We start from the raw sequence: 8,235 nt of genomic DNA, 5'->3' as shown, positions 1-8,235 counted from the left end.
GTCACTTTTTTCTAGCTTTCTCTTTCTATTTTCAAATACGTTTGGACCTTTGGGAGCACCGCTGACAATCACCATTTTGTCTACCCATAGATATTAAACTCACGGTAGAAGGTGATAAATTTTAGACTACTGTCTAAACCGTTGGCTTTTCTCTGAGACAACATTTTATTTATTATTATTTTTGATAATCCATTTAACCCTGTGCGGTATTCCCAACCCAACCCTTTTCATGGTAACTATAGTGACTAGCAATAGTCTTCCTAGGAATACCAGCACGGATTTACAGATTCCAAATTAATGTTCCTACGCTTTGGGGACGTAATTTGAATATCTATTTTAAACATTGGTACACACTCTTATGGACACAGATCCGCATATAGTCAACATGAGCTTCAATTTAAAACAGGAACTGTCCTATAGACACAAGAGCAAAGAGAATCTCGAGGATATTTTTCCTAGCAATATAGTAGACACAGAACCTCATACCAACTGGGAAACTGACTTTACTCAGCTTAAACAGACCCTACATAAACAAATACGTATCAACTGGGATCTCACGACATTAGAGAATTACCTTAAAAACAAAATTGTGCCACGTGGTCTTAGACCTAGGATATTCCCCACCTTCAATTTGGCCAGTGATAATCTTAAAACCGATTGGGACAATGCTCTCTTAAAATGCTCCATGGATCTCATGGGCATCTTGATCAAACACAACCACCTCACATTAGAAGGATGTGAACGCGATTTGGAAGAACTGAGCAAAAAACTGGAGCCCTGGGAGAAGGATCAACAGTTTCAACGCTGTTTTGAAAAAAACAAACAAGATCTCCTTACATATGAACAAACGATTATCGAAAGGAAAAAGAATAAATTTGCCAGAGATAAGAAGGACTTTTCATCAGGTAGAATATTCAAATGGAACAAACCCTCCTGGCAACCACGACCTCCCAGAACTTTTGACCACTATTCCTCATCAGAAGCTGAAGCGTCAGGTGCTGAAGACTCCACAGACTACACTCCCACTGGACCATCTATCAGTAACCCCAGAGGACAGGGTGATAACCTCACACAATACCATCATTTTTTAGGGGATCCCCCAAGGGAGAGGGGAGCAAGGAACCACATAAACGAAAGACAAGGAGGGGCCGGAAGAGGAGGAAGAGGAAGAACGCAACAGCAGTGGGATTTACCACCACCCAGGAGACAACCTGCACGGAACACACGGAGGAGGTAATCATGGACTCCTCAATCCCACCAGAGACTTCCTCTAAACTCAAAATTATTAATCTTTCTGCACATAGCCTAGATGATACCCATTTTCAAGTCTTGGGTAAGGGCCTTTCCTATTCCCCAACTGAACATTTTAACAGATTCCAATGGGAAAAGGACCTAAAACTTTTTAGCAGAAAATTACTCCTCACCAAATTCCATAACAAAAGACCTGAATCAGCACCCACCCAATCAAATCAGAGGGAGGAGTGTGAAAATCTTGACACATCAGAACTACTGGGACTAGAACAAGAGGCTTTGGCAGCCCTAAGGGAATTAGAATCTGAATCTCAACCAACAACCAGTTCACAGTGGGAGGTCAGCACAAGATTTATTTGTAAGAAAAAATCCTATTTTTTTCTGACGGAACAGACAAGTCCTGAGGTGCAGATCTTCACGAAATTGGTATCAAAGGAATTTGACCGTATACATCTTAATAACAGCAGAAGACAGTATAACTCTAATCTATCCAGACAAGAACTTAATGCCTTAAGAGAAATTGAATCCTGGCAGGACGTAATTATCAAGCCATCAGACAAAGGGGGCAACGTGGTGATATGGCCCCAAGAACAATACTTACAGGAAGCATATCGTCAATTGGAACATAAGTCATGCTATCAAAGGATAGTACTCAATCCCATGGAGAATTTCAAGATAAAATATAACAGAATTCTGACCAATGCGCATGCTGAGGGCACCATCACTACCTCTGAATATCAATATCTCCAGACAGCTCATCCGGTTATTCCAACGTTTTATATGCTGCCTAAGATACATAAGAACATCAAGAAGCCACCTGGCAGACCGATTGTATCTGGAATTGGGTCACTCACCGAGAAAGCCAGTGTGTTTGTCGATTTACATCTACGACATCATGTATTGGGCCTCTCATCATTTGTTCAGGACACTACCGATGTCCTTCGCAAAATTCATGACATCAGACTTGAAAAAAACCAATACTTAGTTTCCCTGGATGTAGAAGCACTATATACTTCAATTGACCACAGTAAGGGGTTAAAGCTGTCAAATACTTCATGCACACAGAAGGTATGGAAAATTTTCATTTATTTCTTGCTGATCTCCTCCGGTTCATATTGAATCATAATCTTTTCACATTCAACAATAGACTTTACCTGCAAACTAGGGGCACAGCTATGGGGGCAGCGTGTGCTCCTACCTATGCCAACATCTTCCTTGGATGGTGGGAAAGGGAATTAGTTTTCAGCGATTGTAATGATACCTTCACGGCCAACATCATCATGTGGGTCAGGTATATTGATGATATCCTGATGATCTGGGAAGGGGATATACAGACGCTGCTGCTATTTATTGAGCACCTGAACAATAACGATCTGAATATTCGGCTAACCCACCAGATAAGCCAGGAGGAACTTCCATTTCTAGATGTTCTCATTTACAAAGATGAAAATGATATGATTTCAACTAAATTATATAGGAAAGAGATATCATCTAACACTCTGCTACACCAGACAGTTCCCATTTCCCCCCAACTATAGATAATGTACCAAAGGGAGAATTCTTACGTCTAAGAAGGAACTGTTCCAATGATCTGGATTTCGTGGCACAAAGTAAAGACCTCTCAAACCGACTACGCGAGAGAGGGTATAGTAATACATCCATCAAGAAAGCCAGTAGGAGTGTCCAGACCATCAACAGAGAACAACTGATCTTCAACAAAAAACTGAAGCAACAAGATGTTAAGACTATTAGATTTGTTGGGGGCTTCTGTAAGGAATGGTACCAGGCTAAGCAAGCCATTCAGAAACATTGGGGGATCCTACATTTGGACCCCATTCTATCTGAAAAATTAGGACCACAAGTCTCCATGAGTTGGAGGAGATCTAGAAATGTTAAAGACAGACTGGTCACCAGCCATTTTCAGCAATTCCAAGCAAAGTCACAGACCACAATTGGCACATATCCATGTGGGCATTGCAAAGCATGCCAGTACATTCACAAGACTGACAATATCCAAGACCGAGACGGTAACAGTATAAAATTTAGATATTTCATTAACTGTTCCACAGAAGGTGTGATTTACTGCATCACTTGCAGTTGCCATAAAAGATACGTAGGAATGACAACCAGACCCCTGAAGCAAAGGATATTGGAGCATATAGGCTCCATTCGAAACGCAACCAAAGACCTTGAGAAAATGAAGCAGATCACCTCTGTGGCACGACATTTTCTGTACCATCATGCCGGTCGATGGGATGAACTGAAAGTATGCGGTCTGGAGAAAGTGAAACTGGGCATACTTGGAGGTGACTGGACCAACACACTTCTACGCAAGGAATGCGAATGGACTTTTAAATTAGACTCCTTGCACCCACAGGGATTAAATGAAACGATTAATTTTGGAGCATTCCTCCCAACCTAATTATGCATATATCTTCAGACTTCTACTAAACTCATTCATTTTCCTTCCCCCTTCCCCTGGTCATATACTCTTATATCACTTCACCTCAATTAAGTATAACCATCATATATATTTTTTCATTTCTATAATGGTCCTTTGTTTGCACGGTTTTCACTTCACAATTTTTGGTTGGTTCACCCTGTTTCACAGTTGTATCAATTAATTTTTTCTGGACTCATTTTACTTCCATCTCCTCACCTGATACCACAAAAAAAATGTTTTCTTTCTTTTGCATTACTTCTTATAATCACATTTACATTATTACATCATCCATGCCAACACTTTTTTGCACATACTCACTGATCCCACACCCATTATAATCCTCCTTTTTCACGTATATAAACTACATGTTAGATCACATATTTATTCAATCTTAGACCAAAATTCCATCACTGTCATAATTAATGAGGGTATAGAACCAGGCAGGGGTGCACAGAGTTATCCATATATCAGAGGCACTAAGGACCATGTAATCCTCATCATCATTTTCCCTATATTCCTATTATTCTTATTTTTCCCCACTGCCTTATACCTTCATTCCCCCCCCCCCCCTCTTTTTGTTAGGTCAGGCATTTATTCATTAATTTATTTACACTCCTCAATATCACGGGCTACTCTTATAAAAATAAGAAAATACTTCTTTTTTGCATATAATCCGGATATCCTAATTACCGGCATTTTTCTGTATTATTATTCTCTCTTGTCTTGGTAATTTATAAATTATGCATCTTTAATTGATAATTATGCAATCAAGTTTTCAATTTAGGCAGTATGTAGTTCATGTCTGGTGTATTATGGAATTCATATATATATACAATTAGCTTATCTTCAATTTACATAACAAATTCCTTCCATGAATCTGTTCTCTTTTTATTATTCTCACATTTCTGCTCGTTGCAAATGCAATAGTGACACAATTTTTGTTATGCATACTGTATTACTTTAAGATATCAATTTCAGCTAATTAATCATAGTAGATTTGTTTTATATGGAGCTCATGTCTCTCCGGCGTTAGGCACAGCATCATTAATTATATTATTCTGTGTGTCAATTTAATTGTAAGAGCCGTGATTGGTGGAATCCCCTAATATATTCTAATCCACGGCGCCACAATGCTCACGCTACTCGTGAACAAGCCTGCTGCGAAACGTACGTTGGGTACGTGATTAGGGTCACGGAGAGCGCTCTCACGTGACCAGGCTCAGACCAGCGGCAGAGGAGAGGAGACCGGACGAGACGCCCAGCCTGCATACCGCACGGACTCAAGCGGTTTAGCGGCACCTGACGGGACGGGGAGGCGCACAGTAGAATAAGTATCCCTCCCCCCTTCCCTGTCCAGTTTGTCCTCACCTCTAATGTTAAAGCCAACGCCGAATTGGGCTATTTATGATGCTGGTTGTGAGCAGCAAGTATATAAGCACCATTCACTATAGGTGTTTTATATGATCTGCTGCATCTTTATCGACATTGGATGTTAAAGGCCTCTTTGTATCAACCTATGCAGAGTTCATGGCAATAATTGTATCTAATGCACTGGCTGCCAGTATTTGACTGTTTACTATTGCAGCAAGTATTCTGTGTCCCTAAAATTCTCCCCTTTTTTTCTTGATATATACTTTAAAGGTGGTTATAATTGTATCTGGGACATTGGATGTTATAAAAACACACTCAATTATTCATTTTCCTGTTATTGTTGCTAGCTTTTTCATGTTTTTTCCTTTGATACAAACTAACATCACATTTGACATCTAGCACAGATAATATCTTTAGTAATGTCGATGTATCAAAAAGTATTATTGAATTAATGTCTTTCTGACAGATATATCCAGTCTGCAATAACAGATATCCTCTTTTCAGATTTTGTGTTTGTTTGTTTGTTATATATGCCTTAAATCATAATAGGCTATTTTCCTCGTTCGGCCTCACGCTATGCACAGGAAAAACAGAGGCTTGTTGTCACTAACCCCTGTTGACCATATGATTTAACCTCCGCATACCCATGTGTTTGGGCTGCCAATCGGTGCAATGATGGTCAACTAAATATCCTCAACGGGTTAGACACATGCATTCTATAAAACTGGCACAATAACAAACATCTCTCATTCTTTTACATAACAGCTGCACTCGCTGCTCTTTTCCATACGTAACCTACTACCATACAACACTGGATATGCCCAACCCCGTCTGATCTTGGAGGCAATACAGTGTTGGGCCTGGTCAGTACTTTAGTGGGAGACCATTTAGGAATACCAGGTGTTGTAGGTTACTGATGGTACCTAATTGGGGCTTGTGCTGACTCCACGGGAGGATGGGCTTATGCTTGCCAGACACCGAATTACCACAGTAGTAATCCATCAATATGTTCGCAGACTCAGTTTTAAGTGTGGCTCAAAGTTTAGAGCCATTCATTTATTATTTATGCAATTTTTTTGCAATTTTAATTTGTGTACCCCATTTCTTATATAGACATACTATAAAAGTTACGTTTTAAATACTTCATTGTTACATCATCACTCATATATATACCAATAATTTCAAATTACTCTCCGGGAGTGAGTGCTCCCAACCAAGGTCACTTTTTTCTAGCTTTCTCTTTCTATTTTCAAATAAGTTTATTTAGCAGTCTGCGATGTGGGACAGTGTCAAATGCCTTACTAAAGTCTAGATATGCTACATCTACAGCTCCCCCTTGATCTATTATTTTCATCACAGAGTCAAAAAAGTCAATAAGATTTGTTTGGCATGATCTCCCACCAGTAAATCCATGCTGTTTTGGATCCTGTAAGTTGTTTGATTTAAGATATTCCACTACTCTTTCTTTTAATTACTTTCCCTACTACTGATGTAAGGCTTACTGGTCTGTAGTTACTTGGCTACATACTGTACACACTGGGGCCTGGGATAGTACAAGAGGGACACACACACACACACACACACACACACACACACAGTGGATTCGGGGGCGGTGGTAGGGGACACACTGGGGCCTGAGACAGCACTAGAGGGCACACACACACTGTAGCTTTTGTGGGGGGGGGGGGGGGGGTATACATGCTGACACATACTGGAGCATGGGTTAGGGCAGAGACAGATATAGTGAGAAGCTTGGGCAGATCAGTATTGCTCATACTGAAATTTAGCTAATTGGAGGAGCTTAGTACAGGGGCACTCCTTTGTCATAGTTGTGGCCGCTGCCGGGTACTGGTATATCGGTGCTCCATCTGTGCTTTGTTCTACTTTTCCATTGCTCTGCATGTGAGGAGACAGAGGAGGGATGGCAGTTGGATCCTGCCCCCTCAGCTCCCATCCCGCTCCGCCCATACCATGCTCCCACATTCCTGCATGGCGCACTGTCTCTCCCCTCGTCTACTCTACTCCTCCTCTCTCTTCCTCCATCTCCCAGCGCTCCCCGTTCGCGCACCATAATAGAAACAAAAGAAAAAATAGACCCCTTGTGCGCTTAAATACTAATAGCAGCCCTTGGATACCAAAAAACCTTTCACCGTGGTTTGCAATATGTGAAACAAAATGGATGTGGCACCACGTGGCGCTATTTTTATACCCTCAAGAAAAAGACCTTACACGATGGAGTCTGTTTCTCTGCCACAAAGACACTAGTGGTATTGATCACACACTAACGTCAGCACCACCTCTTTCCCAGTCCGGATTTTCAGTGGGAAAGAGGTGGTGCTGACGTTAGTGTGTGATCCTGGTACAATGGGGGCAGTGACAATGTTTGAGCAGTCACACATGAAACAGCGCATCCATCTGCAAAAATGCCTAATTATTTAAACGCACATTTTTTGTTATTTTTGCTTGGTATATTATTAGCACATAAAGCAATAAAAGGACAAAAATACACTGTGCCCAATACCACTAGTGTCTTTGTGGCAGAGAAACAATCATTAAAGCCTACCCTCAGCAGCAGGGGGATCTACTAATTACAGGAATTGCAGGGCCATTGTGAAAGCACAGCCATCCAATAAGGAATCTCGTTCCATTGAGTGACAGAGGCCATTCCATCATCCTTGATTTTCTACATGCAATATCAAAATTGCTCTATGTGAGTGAGACCATAGAGATTGAAGTGTTGTTTGGTGTCAAAACAGAGTTGCACTATGTTTGTGTGTACTTTTGTATTTTAGAAATCAATATGCCTCATATGAATTTTACCATCTATGAGAACAAGTCAGACTCCATCGTGTAAGGTCTTTTTCTTGAGGGTATAAAAATAGCGCCACGTGGCGCACCATAATAGGTTAGAGGCAGGCTGGCCCATAATCTGGGATTACTAAAGCCAGTTCTGATTGGTGCCTCTCTAAATTTGGGGGGGGTGAGCTGCACCCTTGACCCCCCAGTTCCGACACCCCTGATTGGATAGGAAAGCTTATGAAGGTTCTGAAATTTAATAAGCTTGTCTGAATAGGTGAGTTTTCAGGCAACGCTTGATGGTTTGGAGACTAGAGGAGAATTTTATTGTGCATGGTAGGGCATTCCCCAGAGTGGGTGCAGCCCGAAGAAAG

At 41.0% G+C, this 8,235-nt stretch overlaps 1 pseudogene; it reads left to right on the top strand.

Annotated features, from left to right (window-relative positions):
• Window positions 1–5,858: 5,858 nt before the first annotated feature.
• On the top strand, window positions 5,859–5,977 carry LOC134897787 (5S ribosomal RNA; annotated as a pseudogene).
• Window positions 5,978–8,235: the final 2,258 nt, after the last annotated feature.

The sequence above is a fragment of the Pseudophryne corroboree genome, chromosome 3 (assembly GCF_028390025.1).
Source record: "Pseudophryne corroboree isolate aPseCor3 chromosome 3, aPseCor3.hap2, whole genome shotgun sequence".
Taxonomy (NCBI): Eukaryota; Metazoa; Chordata; class Amphibia; order Anura; family Myobatrachidae; genus Pseudophryne; species Pseudophryne corroboree.
Note: the sequence above shows the minus strand (reverse complement) of the source record. Positions and strands in the feature narration are given on the sequence as shown.